Source organism: Ochlerotatus camptorhynchus, unplaced genomic scaffold, assembly GCF_037179485.1.
Source record: "Ochlerotatus camptorhynchus isolate MF236.1 unplaced genomic scaffold, CSIRO-AGI_Acam_v1.1 ptg000330l, whole genome shotgun sequence".
Taxonomy (NCBI): Eukaryota; Metazoa; Arthropoda; class Insecta; order Diptera; family Culicidae; genus Ochlerotatus; species Ochlerotatus camptorhynchus.
In genome coordinates, this window is record NW_027040818.1 from 18,204,487 (window position 1) to 18,225,300 (window position 20,814).

Consider the following 20,814-nt stretch of genomic DNA (forward strand, 5'->3'; position numbering starts at 1 on the left):
TAGCGAATCAAAACAAACATAGTGTAGTAATAGAATTTCAACTAGAATAGGGTACGTTAATCGTTTGCTTGGGACCAATAGGCTACTAAAGTGGTGAGCCAATTTAAAATCGTTAGTTTCGTATTGATTGTTGGCCGTACTCTAACGGAACTATCAACTCTATACTTTCATCTTATCATCTATCGTAAAAAATTGCCACTTTAAGGCTGTTATTTGAAACTTGGCATCTTCAACTATGTCTTTGAACAATGTTAGTTAATTTGATTATAAGGCTATCGTACATTATGGCTAACGTCCACATACGAAAATAACAGTATGGCTAACGTCTATTCTGGTACTTATGGCTAATGGAGTGTCATCCAGCTAGGCCAACATTAGGGACATTAACTCTATGCACGCAGAAAAAAAAACTGAGACGTTAATTTAAAAAAAATATTTTGTTGTTAATTAATACGAAATTTCTATTTGTTTCAGTTCACTAAAAAGATTCAAATGAATGCAGAAGTTCATTTAAATCAAACCAATAAAATTGTTTAAAACTCAATCCGTTAAATTTATCGAACCACTTAACGGAATCTCTTTATGAAGAGCTTTGAGTGGGTTGGTTTATTTCCTTTAAATTCCGTTATAATTGCTTATCTTTTGACAGATACGCGTATTACGTCTACTACTTGCCGTTTTCATCAGTGCCAAGTGGTGTTGAGTACAAAAGATAAGCAATTATAACGTAATTTAAAGGAAATAAACCAACCCACTCAAAGCTCTTTATGTTTAAAACTGTTTTCTAAATAAACTAATATAATTTTTAAGTGCACGTTTCAAACTGGCGTCTGTATCGACATCGTTGCTATTTATAGTTGAAAAATTCCTTCTTATGGAAAAGCTGCCTTCAAACTTTGATTCTCAAAAGTAAGTTTTAGTTTTAAAAATAATGTCGATTAATAAAGTTTCTCGACAAGTAATCTATTAACTTGCATTTACAATTTCAGCGCTGACGTGCGATAGAGCGAAATAAGGCTACACTGACATCAACGGATTCGTTCTTTGGCGCTGCATATGCAGTATCCCCTGTGTCTCACCGAACTTCGAGGAACAGAATCTAGCCAACTTCAACCTACGTCTGATTCCGGAGATTCAACAGAACCATCCCTTGTTGAAGCAGCATCGTCGCCATCAGCAGATAAGTGGTAGCCGAGTTAGCAGCAGAATCGCTTCAACATTACCACCAACAATAACATCATGGTGCACATAAATCGACATCCTGGTGCACATCAAGGCACATAAAGACAACACGTTCTACAATTCATTCACGCAGCAAATGGTGCAACGCAATAGGCTAATTGATAAATAAATAAATAAGTTAATAAATAAATAAATAAGTTATTACATAAATAAATAAATAAATAAATAAATACATAGGTAAACAGTGGCTCAGTAAGTAACTTGTTTGAAACCAGAATTGAAAAATATTGGTTCATTTTTAAATAATTACTAGCTAACCTAGCCTGGGGATTTAAATAAATTTGATTCTGAAACAATAAAAATTACGTTTCAAGACAACTAAAAACGTCAATTACATTAAATAATGCTTCAAGTTGATGCAAGCTAACATTTTTTCGAATCAATAAAGACCGATGTTCCATTGAATAAACATTGAAGTATTATTTTAACTCATCAATTTTATTGATCCATATAATATTCAAAATTTTGTTAAAAATGAAACGAATTTTGTTTGGTTGAAGTATGTTTTTTTTTGCATGTGTATGATTTTTTCAGCTCAGAATTTAGGCGGTTAGGCTCTACCCCCCTGTGCCATTTGTTTTGCGTGAGTATAGTGACACCGCTTCTCTTCGTAAGGATCCTTACTAATTTTCATTAGAATTCTAGTAATTCATGTTATCTAGTAAAAAAAGATCTACTTTCAAATATTTGATCACTTTCCTGAGCTTCCCGCCAAATGTTCAACGCTGCAATGCTTCTGAGAGAGCACCTTCCTAGCGAAAACCTCAAACCAGAAAGGTCAGCCGAGGCCGCACGGTAAGCCAAAATATAAACAGAACACGCATGACGGACAGCAACATTCATCCACCGACCAAACCGTTTTTGCTATCTTTTTTATACTAGCCAATGTTTTATTTATTTGTACTACTCGCACCACCGGTGACTGGCAGAGAAGCAGTTGAAATTCAGCAGATACCGTACACACAGCAGTAGGACTAAAAGCGCCAGCCGTGCACGTCCATCAGAAGACGGTGGTGGTCTTGGTAAGGTGATAGCCGCCGCCCAAAACTACCCAAAAGAAACGCAAAAAGTGCCTTTCCACCGGTTGGTCTTCGGAAAATGAAGGTACCTCTTGTTTTCCGATGACCCGATTCCACGAACAATCGGCCTAATTGTGATGGACGATCTAGTGAGATGTGTTGTTTTATTTTTCTGCTCGCTCGCATGATCGAATCCACATCCACGAGCAGACTCAGCCCCAGGCGGGCAGCAGAGCTTTGACATGTTTGAACAGCTGCTTCCACCGGCTAGGCGATAAACGAAAATATCTAGATCATCGCCATCATCTTCGGCAACAACGGTTTGGCTTTCGAAAGTCCAATTTCCCGATATGAGCCACTATTGCCACGATTTGCCCGGCGAGGAAAGTGCTGTAGACTAATCTACCGCGCGTCGCTGCGGCTTGCAATTAGCATAAACATATGCTCAATTTACGGTTCAATCTGGCTTTCATAAAACACGTCTCTACTCTCAGCTCGGTTAATGAATAAGGCGCACCGGGCAAGCAGCAGTAAAACGGGAAAAGGGAAGCGATTAAAATTAGACCAACGGCGGCGGCGGCGGCGGCGGCAACGGCCAAGCAAATTGCGCCAACAGAAAAGATGCTTATGGCAAATTGGAGCATCAGGAAGGAAGATTGGGTAATTTTTCGGGGTGGGGAAGAGAGAGCGATGTAGGGATTTCTCATTTCTAAAAGTGAACTCACACGAGAAAGAACGCGTGCGAATATACCGGTTTGCAGTTGCTGTTGTTGTTGTTCTGGTTGATGTTGAGGATATTTATAGCACTTCATTTGCTCTATAAAGGAATGAAAAATTATAAACATGGCCCCATGTCTTTATGACAGGAGCAAGGAGGAGCTGGGGCACCCTGGTGTCGGGGGTGGAGGAGATCTTGAGCAAGTTTTTTCTCGATTCAATTTTTGTCGAGTGGCAGTGAAGTAATGTTATTGGGACAAGGACGACCGAAAGTCTCCATGGTCAAAACCTGGCTGTTGGCATGTTTTTTCGTCGAGATGTAGTCTGAGAATTTGGATACAACGTTCAATTTCGTAGCAAAAATCCAATGGTGTTAACAGAATTCCTGCCGTACAGCTCTTAACCCAATGACTCGAGCAAATCGCTGAATATTTATTTTGCTCATGCATCACGCACAACTCCTTTTTATGGCTTATGGCTAATGGCCCCTCGTCGTTGAACGTGTTCAGCGCGTTCACGTCTCCATCCGGTTTTGTTGGTGTGGTGCAAATCTGATTCACCTATTGAACAACCGAACCGGCAGGATTGTGCACCAAGAATAATTGAAAGATACTTTGCTGAGAAATCGTGTCCGGTCTGTGGTGTGGCCTAAACATGACACAACAGTCACGATACGACGCGTGAGGGTGACCAAAGCAAGACCATTTCACGCTTGTCGTTTAAGTTGGTCATTTCGACTCGGTCGATCTTGCGGTATTGCCCATATTTTAAGGGGGAGTACACTTTGATTTTTCAAAAAAATGCATTTTTTTTTTTGGCTTAAAATGTTTTTTGGGATGTAAACTTTAATTTAGAAAAGAAAGTCCGCCAGAATATTCCTTGCCGCTTTACGAAGCGATTTCCTAAAACATGTACCGGCGCGCTGGGAGAGCAATTTTATCTTTAAAGGCGTTTATCTCGAAACGGGGTCTTTCAAACTGGCGTGGGAAATAATTCTAACCAGTTATCATCAAATTTGTATATCGCCTAGGTTTTCTTGTTCAGAATTAAATTCTGCTTAGAAATACGTATCCACATTTTCGATTTTGTCAAAAATGGATTTTTAATGCATGATTTTTTTTTAAGCATTTTCAGGGTGAAAAAATGGCCACAACTTTTGAAAAAAATAATTTAAAAAAAATCGGAATACGTATTTCTAACCCAAATTTCATTACTAATCAGGATGTTTGTTCGATTTATGTTCCAGGGTCACATGGAAAGGAGTATTTTCCCACGCCGTTTTCCGACTTTCGCGCGAGGACGCTCGCGCGACCTGGTGCACCGGCCACGGGGAGACGCCAATCGAGTTAAAAAAAAAATACAAATTTTAGTTCGAAGGATAACTAATAAATGGGTTATAACATATTTGCCCTCCCTGAGTGTTTTATTGCTTAAAAAATTAACGAAAATGCCTTACTTTTTGGACGTTCAAAGTGTACTACCCCCTTAAGCAGATACCAAACGGGCAAAAATACTGTCAATACTCGAATGTATGATAATCAATATTGATGCAAATTTTGACGCAAAATCGAAAACAGTTTGATTTCATGTTTCAATATTTCCCCGTCTGACTAGAGCAGCAGATAGGGCGTATTCCGATTTTACTCGGAATATTTTTAATGAGGAGCGATCCTGTACTGATGACCCCACGAAAATATTGTTAAAATATTGATGGAAATATTGACCAAACTTCTGTTGTTGGGTAAAAAATCGCGCGGTGGCGCGAGTGCCGCCAATCCCGGGTAACGGTCTAGGCCTGAAGACAATAGTGACAGCTGTGAAGAAGCTGCTTGACAACAATCGGTTCTCCGTTCTAAAGGACGGTGCAGAGCCGGTGACGGTAACAACAGGACCACCGAAAAAGGACAGAATGCCGCCCTTCTACGTGAAGGGTTCCCCGTGCATTCTACATCCCAAAGGGTGTCCGGTGCACCATCCAGCTGTGCACGGAACGATACAAATTGATGGTGCCGGCGTTGAACCATTACTAGGCTGTTCAGACAATACTGGACCAAGCACAGGTGGAGTACTTCTCCCACGACATCGAAGCTGTTAAGCCGCTCAAGGTGGTCCTACGAGGACTATACGACATGGACACAAGCGTCCTCTTGGAAAAGTTGGTGGCTAATGGACTGAAGCCGGTTCAAATTTACAAGATGACCCGCCACAACAAGGCCGTCAAGTACCGTGACCAGCTATACCTGGTCCACCTTGAGAAGAACTCAACAAGTTTGAAGGACCTACAGGGCATCCGCGTCCTGTTCAACATCATGGTGAAGTGGGAGCGGTACAAGCCAGTTAGCCGCGGAGTCACCCAATGCTCGGACTGCCTGCTGTTTGGGCATGGAACGAAGAATTGCCATATGGCCAGCCGCTGCATCAAGTGTGGGAAGCAATACCAAACCGACGCCTACGACAGACTCGATGAAGCCGATCCCATTTGCGCCAACTGCGATGCTGCTCACAAAGCTATAAGCAAGGCTTCCCACCGGATCCACGACAACCGATTCCAGTGCTGCCACCGCTGCCACTCAATGAACGATTGGCTGCTGCTCGTGCCACTGCTACTGCTGCTAAAGTTCAAGCCCCTGCAATCTCAGCTCAACAGACGACTGCTGGTCCACAGCCGCAGGATCTTCCTCAAGATACACGACATTGCCAACACCACCAAGAACAAATTCGACCAGGTTCAAGCTGTGGCTACCTTCATGCTCAATTATGGACCGTGAGCTCATCAAAATCGCAAACCGGAACGCTTGCTCGCTCAAGAGCAAAATTATCGAGTTCGTCATCACTGAAACCCACCAGAAACCGGAGGTAAACTTCTACCTTCCTGACTTCCGGCTTCTAAGACTTATTCGAACCAGCTCCGGGGGCCATTACTGTGAGGAGAAACATCTGCTGTCGGCTTATGCCGAGCTTCCAGCTGAAAACCAACGAAGCTTTAGGGGTAGAAGTCTCCACTCCACTATCACCATAATTGCGACATACTGCCTCAAGCAAGTCACCATCAGGGACGGGTCAGCAGCAGACCTGCGGAGGGACATCATCAAACTAACTCGACGGCGCGAAACGTACATCATCGCGCTTGGGGCAACATTCGACGCAACTAAAACGACACAATCCTGAACGACAACCTGCAGGAGGCTCGCTACACCATATTAGCGCCGGACTCTCCCACCCGGTTGAGCCGGTCTGGCGTACACTCCACCATCGACATATACATCAGCAACATGGGAGACAACATCTCGCTACCCACCAGGGCTGCGTTCGGACCACTATCCGGTCAACCGATTCCAAGTCAGCTGGGAGCAGTTCCAACACTGTGTCGACGAAGATGTTAACCGGTGTCTGCGTTCCCTCGAGGAGGCGATATCCCGGGGCAGGGAACAACACGTGCCAGTATCCAGACAGGTGAGCAAAACTCTGAACCTTGTTAAAATTATCAAAAATCTCATCAGACTCCGTAACTCCATCCGAAGGCAATACCAGCGTTCTTGAAGACCCATTGCAATCGTCTTACAAAAACCATCCAAGCCAGGATGGTGGAGCTTAGAAATCAGGATTTTGCTAACAAGATCCACTCTCTCCCAGATTATGCAAAGCCCTTCTGGAAACTAACGAAAATCCTTTAAAATAAGCCAAGACCCATTCCACCACTGACCCCACTGGATCGTCCCGGCGACCCTGATAACTCCTGAAGAGAAGGCTGCCGCGATAGGTCTATCTCGGACAAAACATCGCCAGCCCTCACGAAGCTGAGGTTCTTCATCAGATTCCCAACATTTTTCCCGAGGAATCCGAGATTACGACTGACGAACTGTTTGCTTATATCAAATCATCTAAAAACATGAAGGCCCCAGAATTCGACAACATCCTGAAGATTCTAGAACGATCTGTGTCTCAGGCTTGGCTACTTCCCCTCGTGTTGGAAGTCAGCTAAAGTCATACCCATCCGGAAACTTGGGAAGGATCCGTCCTCTCCTTCAAGTTATCGACCAATCAGCCTTCTCTCAGGGTTATCAAACCTGTTCGAAAGAGCAGTCTATCACCGGCTTCTGTTACTCGAGGAACAGTTTGGTTTTCGGAAAGGTCGTTCGACCGGCCACCAGCTGACTCGAGTAACAAACATTCTCATACGGAACAAGTCTGTTTCGAAAACATCTGCCATGGCGTTGTTGATAATAAACAGCTTTCTATCGGACAGGACGTTCCAAGTCTCTCTGAATATCATCACATCGGAGGCTTTCAACATAGGTGCATCCTTGGCCCCATTCTATTCAACCTGTTCACCTGCGATATGCCGGCTCTCCCTGATGGTGGATCGTTGTCTCTGTTCACAGATGACACATCCATCGTCCACAAGGGTAGGGTCATCGGAGCTCTGACTGCCAAACATCAGAGAAGCCTGGACGTCCTGTCTGAATATTTCAACAGCTGGAAGATCCGTATCAACGCGGCAAAGACCCAGGTCATCATCTTTCCACACTCTAAATCTCCCAGATTTGTTCCGTCGGAAAATAATAAGATCTGCCTGAACGGCACAGTGGTGGAATGTTCGAAAGAGGTAGTCTACCTCGGCTTAATAGTAGACAGCGAGCTGATTTTTAGCAGGCACGTTGGCAAAACCAAAATCAAGTGCAATATCTTGATAAGATCGTTGTATCCACTCATCATCAGGAGGTCTACCCTGTCCCTGAAAAATAAGCTTACTGTCTACAAACAACCCATCCTTCCCGTAATAGTATACGGGATGTCAATCTGGGAGAGTTGCGCAAAAAGCCACAATCTCAAACTGCAAAGGATCCAGAATAAGATCCTGAGAATGAGCCTCAATAGTCCACCGTGGTCTAGAAATTCTGAGGTCCACGCCTGGCTGGTCTTCAGACACTGGAGTTACGGAGAGCTGACACCATCGCAAGGTTCAGAGATGGTTGTAGGCGATCCGATCAACAAGATCATCAGGGATCAGGGAAATCAAACACATATCTACACACGTAGAGAATTGTAAAACATTACAACAGTAACACACGACATGTACAAACACAAAATCAAATATTTCACCAAAGATGAGGAGCCCTTCTGGCTAACCTCTTGCCCTGTATTAGCAATTGTAAACCACTACTTTACTACTACCAACAATCAATACGAAACTAACGATTTTAAATTGGCTCACTACTTGAATAGCCTATTGGTCCCAAGCAAACGATTAACGTATCCCATTCTAGTCGAAATTCTAGTACTACGAAATGTTTGTTTTGATTCGCTATGAAAGTTTGACAGAGGGGTTATTGGTTTTTCCTATGTTTCGAGGGGTTAATCGATTAGCTTGGGACCGAAGATAGTACCAGAGCTGAGCCAAAAAGTTGAGCACGTTTCTTCGGGACCTACTAGTCTTAGAGTTACCTCTATGCTACTACTACCTTCAATGATTCTTTGCATCGCGGTAAAACAAGTTAAATTCCATGAAATTCGTTCATATTTTTTCCCCCTTAATTTAACGTCGGTCTCTGTTCCGCAATCTAGTGCCAATCACCGACGGACATCGATTGCCATCCATTGACAACAATCGAATGTGCAGGAAGGCAGCTTCCAACTCCTGTGTAGAATATCGCACCCATTCAACACACATATGGGCCGGGACCAACGGCTTTACTTCCCTTCCGAAAGAAGACGTGACCAGAGATTTTTATGCCTCACCGACCTCGGCTGGGATTGAACCCAGACCCATTGGGGTGAGAAAGCAGTCACAATTACCACTACACCACCGACGCCGGTAAATTCGTTCATAGGCTGACACTCTTTTTTTCTTGCATAACCTTAATCTATCGTGCTTGTCTGATCAGGGGTGCTTCCCGGTGAACGAATGGAATGGGATTTTGAAGCGCTCGATGAACAAGCATGCATGCCGATCGTACACTAGCAACAATGTTGAGGCAGTAATTAAAGGAAATGTAGAGCTCAATGAAGTGCATTGCAACCGGTTGAGTCTATATCAGTTATAACCGTTTCAGTTTTTCTGCACTCGAGGCATGTTTTATGCAGCAGGCTGTGTTCTTTTGGCTTACTGATATAATACGTTTCTACTGGAGTTCATGCTTACTTTTCATTTTCATAATTAGCTTAAACGGAAATTATGTAGAATGTAGAAAAGTGATATATAATTCATTGATTGAATACATACATTTTTCGGTAAGTCTTAAACTTAGACCAAAAAGTTTTCGATTTTTTTAAAGATTCTAGACGGGCTATCTAATCGGTCAGGCTTAGGTTAACCCAGGGAGCAGATTGGGGCAATGTGTGAGGAGTTTACTTAGCTAGTGGATCAACATATGCTTCAGATCATACTTGACCCCACACTACGGAAAAACAGGGCTATGGACTGACGCCGACTCCTACTCCTCCGAGTTCAAAAATTCACGTTGAATCAGGTGGACTCCGCAATAAACAAATTGAAATACTTTGTGTCCAGTCCAGATGGCATACCGTCATGTCATGGTTCGTCTCCGGAGTTTTGAAATAAATGAAGTAGTGTAACCACCGACAAACCGACATGAATGACCATACAAAGTATCATCAATTTTCTGAACAAAGCACAAAACTGACATCTGCCACCGTGTTCGTGAAAAATGTGTATCCTAGCCATGAACCCCCAATACAAAATGCATGAGTTGGTTCGTGTCTAATCTATTCCGGGCAAATTATTTTTATCTAGATAACAAATTTCTATGGTTTTGACAGATGGAATCGCTGCACATTTGAATTTGCCGTTATGGATTCTTGATCATGTTTCATGTCGGTTTGTCGGTGGTGTAACCGTTGGTTTCATATACCCATTTGTATTGACTTTGCCAAGTGCACTAGCATAGAGCTACTCCTTTCAATGCACCTTGCATTTGGTATTCAAGTGCTGCCATCTGTGTGTCACATATCTGTGTTCATTTTCTATGTAAATGAATTGGCGTCTTGCAGTGAAACTTTTCCAAGCTTTCGCCTCCTACATTTCGAAGTGAGAACTACTAGAAGGAGGATAGTTTCCAAATTTTCCAAGTAAAATAGACGATTTTTGGGGCAAATCAGTCCATAAAGAAAAACTAATAATTTCTCGTGGAAACTTTTGCTTGAATCGTGTAAGAAAACGTGTTTGAAAACTAATTGTTATTATTTCGGTATGGATCGGAGAGGTTTTCATGGAAAATAATGCATAACAAGTTTGCACCCACAGCGAGAGGTTACCTCCTGCGCAGCTGCATTTTTCGGAAAATGGTGAATATGTGCGATTTCCACTAAGATGAAAGTGGTAATTAAGTTAATTTACTTAGGAAAGGTTGTATCATGCTGGTGGTAATGGAGAATTGGTTGTATAGGACGCCAATATTCAACAAATGTTCATTTTGGCCTTTTCTAAGCCAACATATTGATACTCACAATTTTCGACGGAAATCGCAACGGAACTTGCTTTACTCAACACGCACCATGCTATAAAATGGTGCTAGATGGTCTTCAAAGTGATAACAAGATGACAAATCATCTTTATTTTAAGTAATTGAGCAATTTACTTCTGTTTACATCATATTTACGATGCAGCATTGATGGAGCCGCGAAATGAAATGAATATATCTTATGAAAGTTCAACTGGAAAAGTCAAAGATGCACATCTGTCTGATCGTAAAAACGTTTTCTTCTTCAATTTGAATGTTATATTGGAAGCATTTTACACAGGCTTGATGAAAATTACGATTTAACGCTAATTTTCACGAATTTTATATGCAGTCTGTCAACATTATCATCATCATGCAGTGGCGACATCTGCGTTGAGCTTTTACGGCAATCTTCCAATTGGGCCTACTCCAGTATGTCTTACACTGTTAATCCAAACTAGGGAAGAAACATAATTCTCGGGTCGAACAGTAAACGCTCGTCTGATTTTACTGTTAAGTATTTGTATGATAAATGACAAAACTGAGTAACATAACATTAAGAAAGTGAGTAACATTTACTCTAATTAAATAAATATGGAACTTTACTGTTTTGAGTAAGATCAAATGCAATAAACGACTGAAAATTTTGAAGTCTTGAGCTAAAAGCAAATTCTCAAGAAATTCCCACAAAGTGTTCAAAGAGTGAAAGTTTCTGGCTTCTGTAAAACTGGTCTGAACTAGTAACTAGCGTGAGTAGCAGTTGGTGTTTTTTCCTGAGATAAACTTGATTTCCGCCCAAATTTACACACACACTTAGTTTTCTCTACCGAGCTCGGCTGTGCCAATCTCGGCAAAAAAAGTTTTACTGAGATCTCATCAAACATTTCATTTCTTAGCTGATTCAGCATTATCCGAGACTCAGCAATCAAATGTCACTTTTGCTGAGATTTCAGTTGAACTTATTTTTGCCGAGATTTGCACATCCGAGCTCGGTAGAAAAAACTAAGTGTGCAGGTCACGTTTTTCTGAACTTCTGCAACAACTTTTGGTTGTGAACTTCAGAATCCCACGCTCGAGCCAAAGGAAAGTTCACTATGAGAGGATTGCAAGTAAGTTTTATGAGAAAATTCGGGAAATAGCAATACATTCAAAAAGAATTTAAATTTCAGAAAAAAATGCTGAGAAACTGATCCGTAAGTTGTGCCAAGAAGCAGCCCAGTCCATTTAGAGATGTTCAATGTGTTACATCCCTGGTTACTTCCCAGAATGAAAATAGCACCTGGAGATGATAACATGCTAGCTGCAGTGGCCTCCGGTAAAATCGCCTAACAAGCAGATTTAATATCAATATGTTAATTAGAGTTTATAAAATTTAATCTTTTAAATAATTCTGTTGTGATAAAATAAATCGTTTTTTTTTTATGTTGCAAAAAAGTTTCGATCAAATAATTTTCTGTCAAAATATAATATTTAAAAACTGAGTAACCTTTACTCAGTTGTGCTAATATTACGAAAACTGAAACTGAGTAAGGGCTACTCAAATTTTTGAGAAATGCATACATTACTCAAAAGTGAGTAAACGTGGGGTTACTCACTTTAGGGTAGTTCCAGTTTTAACGAAAGTGTGTGGAATTTTACTCAATTTAGAGTAAATATGAACGAGCGTGTAGGGGACTTGTCAAAAAATGAACAGAAAAAATGTAAGCTCCCTACAATTCTAGAACTTTTAGTTACTTTGGTCGAATTGATTCGATCTGTCTGGCTCAACACTTCAAGGAAGTTAGAAGTGCGCGGCGCGTTTTTACAATGCAGGTCGTTCCTTTGTGTTAAAGGTGTGTGGTTCTATATGTAGTGATATAAAAAGTCGAGTGTTTGAAAATTAGGTAAAAGTGTTAGTTTGTTAATAAAAATATGTCCTAAAAGTAAGTATTACCTACCTAGGGGTGCTGTGCCGGAGAAAGGGACCATTGTCCATCTCCAATACGGGGAATTACCGGAGTGCAAATTGAAAAAAGGTAACCTTTAATCGATTTTATGGATAGCCTTTGAAATGTATTTCAACTTGAACAAGCCAAGTGAGGTCTTTTTCCGTCCGTCTAGCTAGAACTCGGACCACACAGCTTGTTACTCGACGGTCAAATACCACGTGGACATTGTTGTCCTCTGGAAAATACATCCCTGAGCCATGAATCGTCCATTGGATGCCACGGCAGATGAGGTATTTTCTCGAGCGGTAAGGAGCTACACGTCACCAGAACAAGGGCTGAGACCATCCATTGTGTCAGCCATTTTGGGGAGCCTTGCGTCCCCTGGATAAGGCAATTGTTTCGGTAATTTTGGCTGGAAGTCACCTCAGAAAGCGGCCATTGAAATAGACCATCACCTGAAGCCTCCCGGTTGACCGGATCGACGGGCAGGTGGCCATTGAAGAGTGGTGGATTCACCACCACTCAGCATTACCAACAACCAACAGCACCGTAGTTCATCAGTACCTGTGTCCGTAAGTCACCACCACAGCACCCTCCTGAAAATCCGTAAGTCACGCTGGTTATGTTTTTTTTTGTTGAAAATCGATATGCATGCAAAGTTAGGACATAAGACAAAACACGAAAATTGTTAAAATTGTAAAATTGGTAGTTATACACGATACACAAACAAGTTAAAAACGTGATCACGTAGTAGTTGATATTGAAGTTAAATGGGGAAATAAATAATACCCGATGTACGAAGTTCGATTTTCGAACCACAAATTAGTAGAAGAAGATAGTCTTCCTTGGGTTTCAAACATTTTAATTGAATTCGTTCTACTACGTTGGATACTTCATACAAAGTTCGCTTTCTGAACTCTTGCCGTGGTTTGAAAAGATAAGGGCGGTGTAATTAGAAGGTTCAACCAATCGGTGGAAACTGACGAATTTAAATTGGCTCACTAATTCACTAGCCTATTGGTCCAAAGCAAATCGATTATCGTACCCCATTACAGTCAAAATTCTAGTACTACACTTTGTTTGTTTTGATTTTCTATGAAAGTTTGACAGATAAAATGAGAGGTTTGTGGATTTTCCTATGTTTTGAGGGGTGCATCGATTAGCTTAGGACCGAAAATAGTACCAGAGCTGAGCCAAAAAGTTGAGCTCGTTTCTTCGGGACCTTCTGGTATTAGAGTTACCTCTATGGTTCAACCCTGGCCGATGAACCCTTTAATGTTCATTCAGATCTTGATGTTTCTTCTTTACGCTGCGATTACAGTGTCAGACATCAGGGAAAGCATAAAACGACCCTGGGAGCGTTCCCTTCACACTTCGACTAAGGGAAGTGAAAAAAGAGAGTACAGTAGGGTAAATGATGGCTTCGGCAGCCATTTTCAAAGAAACATAAGGAAATTAAAATTAGCATTGGGCGATCTTGAAGCAAAAATCGATCTTAGTGAATCGGTTCATTTTGTTGTTGTGAATAATTGATTCACCGATTTAATCAATAATTTTGAATCGATCTTTTGAATCGATTCAGTTTTCAAAATAGCACAAAAATGTTTCAAATATAACGGATCATAGCAAAGTTGGTGCAGATTAACGCCAAGTTCAGTCTCAGTTTAATATTACGTTACATAAGCTATCTTGTTAAGACATTTCACTTATAATAGTCATTTATTGTGATGATTGATATCAATTAGAAATAAATTGTGTAGTACGTACGCCGTAAAAATTGTGAGTGTAACATACATACATGATGAGAATATAGTAAATGAATATTTTGATTTCATTTGACATGTGGAAGTTTTTGCTCAGGATACTTGATTAGGTGAGTGATTTTGATTTAATATGTTATAATATTCGTTTTATTGGCATTAAATGACAGATTTGAAAAACGAAAGATTAACATATGAAATAAAACGATTAGATGATCGGAGTGTAAAAGCAGGTAAGTAGGGAAAGTACTTACTTCAGATATCCCAAAACTCATCCGAGAGGAATCCCAATTGTGTGATCAAAACCTGAACAGAAGTTATTATTAAAAATTGTACAACTATTATTAAGCATGTAGGGTAAATTATGGCTTCGGCACCTATTGACTGTTTTCGGCAACCGAAATTGAAACGTTATTTTCACTCTATTTTCCCATCAAAACTCTTCGCTGACTGTATTAAGCCGATTCCTTACCTTTTCAGCTTCAATCGGATTACATTTTTACGACTGTGCAATCCTGTTATGCCATATTTTTCTTTAAATGAAATATACACACTACAAAATACGGCTAATTTCAAGTTGCCGATAATAGAACAGCTGGTTAACCGCAGTTCAAATGGAAAGGGTGCCGAAGAAAAAGAGACTGCCGACAATAGTCACACTCACCTGAGAAGTTTGGAGCGTTGTAAAAACATGTTCAACCCGTTTTGATCAATTCTGTCGATTGGAATCGGTAGAACAGCAAGCAGCAGATAAATGTCAACAAACAAACCTGTCATGTATGTGTGTGACGCTGAGAAATCGCTAATAGAAGTTCGGACGCTGCTTAGATTGACGAGAATACGTAAATTCCCCTAGTTGAATAAAATTTTTAAGAAGTCGTTTCTTCAAAAGGCAATTGTTTGTTGGGAAGAAAGTTAATTGAGCAATGCGTTTAGCATTGAGCCGATATCGATTCTGTGTGGTTTCACGAGTTTTAGAGAATACTAGATAGAGCTAGAATTAGGGCGTAACAGCCTTTGTAAACAATTACTTCTCTCGTTGATTTATAGGAATTCAAGGCACGCCAAACACAAACCAACATATCCATCGGGTAGTAGAAGTCTTCCTCTACTCGATGTTGATGTCGATTTGCCAGGGAGAGGCATGACTTTCGAGAAATCATCGAGAGAAGTCATTCTTTACAAAAGCTGTTACGCCCTAATTCCTGCTCTATCTAGAATAGCCTTTCTGGCGAAACACATTCTTGATAAATAGTCTCGAGCAATTGGGTATGCACGGATTGTCTCCCATGCTTGAAAAGGATCGACAAAACGTGGGAAAACAGGCTGAATTGTGTAATTCTGCCGATATGCCCCTTGGCGATCCAGTTCTGACATAGCAGAGGAATGATGAACCTGAAATGTGTCATAAGAAATAAATGTTTGTACGTATGTAGATTAATGATTTTCTTTGCCATTACGCCATGAATATTCCACAGGCTTAGGTTCAATTTTGGTATACTCTTTCGGTACTATAGATCTGCTAGGACACAATTTTAACTGCCCAAGCGTGAGCTAAAAACTCCAGGTACAGTGTCTTGAAACGGGGATCAAGGAGCGTTGCAATGGCAAATGTATCCACCAGTTTAACGTCCATGTTCATGGCAAGTGATGTGCAAAGGTGAAGACAAAAAAACCAATATTAAATTACAAATGCAAATGCACTGATTTTTTTTTATCTACACAAAAATCAAATGAAAAGGATCGATTCAGTCGATTTTTGTCGTGTTTGAGATCGATTCAAAAAATCGATTCATCGATCTTTTCTGTTTCGATTCAAGATCGCCCATTGCTAATGAAAATACGGCTGACTTCGATACGGCCGATAATAGAACAGCTGGTTAGCACACAGTTTCAACGGAAAGGTGGCCGAAGTAAAAGAGGCTGCCGACAATAGTCACACTCGCCTGTGAAGTTTGGAGCGCCTTAAAAACGTTTTCAAACCGTTTTGGACAGTTCTGTCGATTGAAATGGATAGAATAGCTAGCAGCAGATGAATGTAAACAAACAGACATGTCACTTTCACCAGATCACTACTTTATTTTTACGGATAGTCTCAGTTCGGTCGTGGCTATTCGCTCCATGAGGCTGGTAAAGCACTCCTCGTAGTTTCTCATGGAAATACGAGAGCTTCTAAGCGCTTTATCTTTAAGATCTTTTGTCATCACCTTTGCATGGGTCCCATCTCATTGCTCGATTCCGGGCAATGAGAAGGCGGACTCACTTGCAAAGGTGGGCGCTATGGAAGGCGATATTTACGATCGCCAAATCGCCTACAACGAATTTTTCTTCATTTATCGTCAACAGTCACTCGCCAGAGGCTGGCAAAATAAATGGAGTGAAGGGAGTTTGAGACGATGGCTATACTCGATCATCCCTAAGGTGTCGAAGAATCTTTGGTTCAAGGGGTTGGAGGTGGGTAGAGACTTCATACGTCTGATGTCTCGCCTAATGTCCAATCACTATTCGTTAAATGCACACTTGCTCCGTGTTAGGCTGGGGGATAGCAATCTCTGTGAATGTGGACAAGGCTACCAAGACGCCGATCACATTATTTGGTCTTGTGCTGAGCATCGTGGAGTCAGATCTGAGCTGTACGATTCCCTTAGGGCTCGAGGTAGACAACCTTATGTTCCAGTTCGGGATATTTTGGCTAGACACGATCTGGAGCTTATGAAACTCATATATGTTTACTTTAAGACTATTAACCTTAACAACATTCATAAAACCCCGGTCAAGGCTATTGTGCCATTGATGCATGCACCAAAACCTCATTAAGACTAGAATCTGTCTAGTTGGCCCACCCTGGAGAAGGTTCTGAAAGATGTATTCTCGGAGCTCTTCAAAATTGATTTACTGCAAGACGGTTATGTGACGAACGCACTGAGAACGATTTGAAAACCATATTTCAGCTACAATAAAAGCTATTTGGTAACAATAAAACCCTTTCTTGAGCCGTTTTCCCTAGCTGCTTGCTAAATCCACTAGACAAGCATCAATCAAGACAGAAAAGAATTCATAATTACCATCCGATCTAATCAAAATAAGTCGTATAAAAATCCAGTTGATTTACCAAAATAATTTAAACAGTTCTCATAAAGTGGTCTAGTCTTAGGAGTCATATTGAATCTTATGTGAAATGTACGTGATAACACCGAAAAAAAATTAGTCCGCCCTCGGAAAACGTCGATTTGACTAATTATATTAAATTTATGAAAAAAAAACAAAATTATTCTTAAGATCGATCATTAAGCTTAGCTAAGATTTTTTGAAAGATTTTCGCATTTTAAATGTTTGCTTATTGACCAAAATAAAGTTATATCCAAGGAAATGTAGTTTGAAAAACGAAGATTGTGAAAAACCAACAAAATAATTGAAATATGGCGGAGGCTTAAAAGTTGATTTTCATGGACCGTTTGTGGAAAAGTTGTTTTGCTTTCAATAAATCCCCAACAAATTCAAATGGTTTAAAAAAGGCTTTTATGAAGAAAACTTGCAATCTGAATTGTATTTATCTAAAGCCATTTTGCTTGATCCTGACCCGTTCAGATTTATGCTAACATTTATGGAAGCAAAGCTGCTGGCAAAAATTTAAACGTCAACCTTTGCTTATCTTTCTATAGTTGCGCTGTACGATCCAGCGTTCTTCCAAGCAATGGATTGGAAGCAGTTACTCGGAAAGTGTGCGATACTGTTGTATTATATGTTGTGTTATGTTATGTTGTATTTGTTACAAATTTTGGTTTTATTCACTATGAGGATCCATACCCTTTAAGTTCAATTTGTATTCAGAGTAATTGTGAATTTTAAAAAGACTGAATAGCATTAAAATATGCCTTCTGCTCTCATTTAAAACCTAATGATTTTATGGTTGCTTTTATTATGATAGAACACTATAGATTATAGAGTATTTGATCAAGACATTAATAAACAATTGCTGATGTAGTTTATGATTGAATTACAGAACAGTTTTATAGAGGGATCGTAAACTGCTTTAAATTTATGTTTAAAACTAGGCAATCGTCGACTTTCTCGCCAGACTATAAAAGGTTATTGAAACAACAAAAAGCTGAATTACTTAACAGCAATGTTTTACACTTTTTAAATCAAATGGATTGTTCATTGCCATTATAAAACCATCATTAATAAGAGTGGATGCCAAATGATTGCTGAATTGTTACTTGGATTTTCTGTAGCAGAATGAGTTGGTTTGCCTATTCTGGCCGGACTTGGCAAATTGTCACGATTCAAATTCCACCCAACAGTGGTACAGCGAAAATGGCACCACAGTGGTTCCCGAGTAAATGAATTAGGCTAATACTCCGGAACTAAGGCCAATTGAGGAATACTGGTAAATTGTGAAGCACATACTGAAGAAAATGGATGGAACTGACCTGAAGGATTTTTAGCGGAACTGCAATTTGGCAGCCAAACAAGTGGGAACAGGGCTCGTGCAAAAGATGATGGGTCGTGTACGAAGAAAAGTTCGAGCTGGTAAGAAGGCAGACTGAAACAATGGTCTTTCAATAAGCATAATGTCTACTAATGTAACGATGAAAAATAATACGCATTTTTGAACCCCAACAAGGTTATCACTTTTTTCACGCTTTTTGATAAATGCAAAAGCGCATGTATTTCGAACAATTTGGTGGGCAATCCACAATACTTCCCAAAAAATGACCATCACGCAAAACCAGTGCCCCTCGTGTATCCACTTCTTCGATATTGTATCACTGAAACCCAAGCAACACACATGTTCTTTAACAGTTTATATAACCTTTGTATGGCTGGAATTTTTTGGTACTTGGGAAGCTACCGTTGAAAAGAAGCACTGCAAACCGAACATCTCCGGGCTAAAAGGGAAACTTAATTGTCGATCCGATCGATATTAATGGGCAGCAATTTGTGTCTGGGCGATTCCGAGAGGAGCCACTTCCTTCAGTCTGAACGCAGTGGATCTTCGAGGCATGGGTTTGAATGGCGACAGTGCGGATTATCGCAAGCAAAGAGAGAAGTGCCCACAGATAATCTCGATCTTCCATTTCAGTTCGGAAAGTCGGTAAAATTTATTGTCACGTTAATTTGTCGGGGCCAAGGTGCAGCAGTGATAATTTTAAATGAGAAAAATTCGAAGTCAGATGTGAGGAAAATTGAAACACGAAAGGACAGTTTTTTGTTCTACCACGCCCTCATTAAATTCCACAATTCCACAATCCCAACGCGAAAAAATAAATACAGGAAGGCGAGCATTCGAGTGTGCTCACCACTTGAAATATAGATTTTCTTCCACATTTGTTTTGAGTTTGTGTGTGTGTGTGTGCCCTCTCTCTTTGTAGGAGTCATATATTTCAACTGCATCTGTTTAGTATAATTCATTCAGTCGTCTGCGCATTTTCAACGGGTGCTGAATGGAAAATAAGATACCCAATATGAAATCGCAGCAGTCGGTGTGGAAATCCATGCTCAGCATCAAAGAAACATTTTGCATCAGCTTGGCGAGGAAGGGAGTTGCCCGTTGATCGCAGTTCAAAAGTTGAAATTTGCATAAAATGAGCTACTCGCTACATCGAAGCTGTTTATGCAATCCATTGAAACCCCAAACCACAATCGTTGCAGCAAACAGGTTCAAGTTCCCAGCGGGCATCACCGCACCGAAGTCGATGATTGATCACCGCTCCGCTCCGTTGTTGTATCGAGCCTCTGATGCTGAACCCTCCAACAAGCGGCATCCTATCAAGTCGATGCAGCATGCCTATACAGCGCTCTGCAATGCACAGTGGGACTTCTTATTCACGACCGATCACGCTCATTTGATCAAATCCAGAACAAAATTCAGTCTGTTTCTTAGATTCTTGGAAAATTAACATTGCACCCCAAGCAACAATTTGTGGTTAATAAGGGTTCTGTAGACCATGATTTAGATTTGTAGAATGCATTAAAACTTCGATAAAACTTGTAATGTAAACATATTATCTCTATCTCTTCCTGAAAAAAAAGTTGGTTTTTGACTAGTTCGTTTATTTACTAGGCTCAGTCGTGTGTGACACTTTGCGGAGCCAAAAATCGGTAATGTTTGAATTTCCACATAGAAGGACTAGCACTTTTTGATCCGCAAAAGTACGCCACCATATGAATCATCTCGGTCCAGGCGGATAATGTTAAAATCGTGGAATTTTAGTTCATCTTCCGAAGAAATCCAAGTTTCACAGAGTGCAAATATGAAAAAAAAAATGACAAAGGTCGACTTTTGCAGTTTGTCCATATCTTTTTCGAATATTTTTAGAAAATTCAAATCGAATTCTTTTTTGTTGAGATAAGCTTCCCTTGATTTCCAAAAATATTATATCAAAAAGAAAAAAAATCACTTCTTTTATAATTTAAAAAAGACATTTGTTGTAAGTCTTCATGGCATAAAGATGGACTCAACATCGACCTTTCGATTTTGCTGAGGGTCCAATTTTTTTTTCATTATGAGATATAAATTTTTGCATGTAATTTTCAACATGAATCTATAAAAAAAAAGATTTGTTTTTTTATTTTTAATACTTATTCTAAATATTTTTGAAAAATAAATATTTTCGGGTTATTAACTTTTCCTTAACGAAATGCCTAGGACCCTGTGTTCTCTGAAAAAAATAACCGATTTGAT

At 40.3% G+C, this 20,814-nt stretch overlaps 1 protein-coding gene across 5 annotated transcripts in view; it reads right to left on the reverse strand.

Moving 5' to 3' along the window:
• The window catches only part of LOC135708322 (titin), a 280,525-nt gene that overhangs the window by 258,325 nt on the left and 1,386 nt on the right, over window positions 1-20,814 (reverse strand). The gene's annotated exons all lie outside the window — the stretch shown is intronic.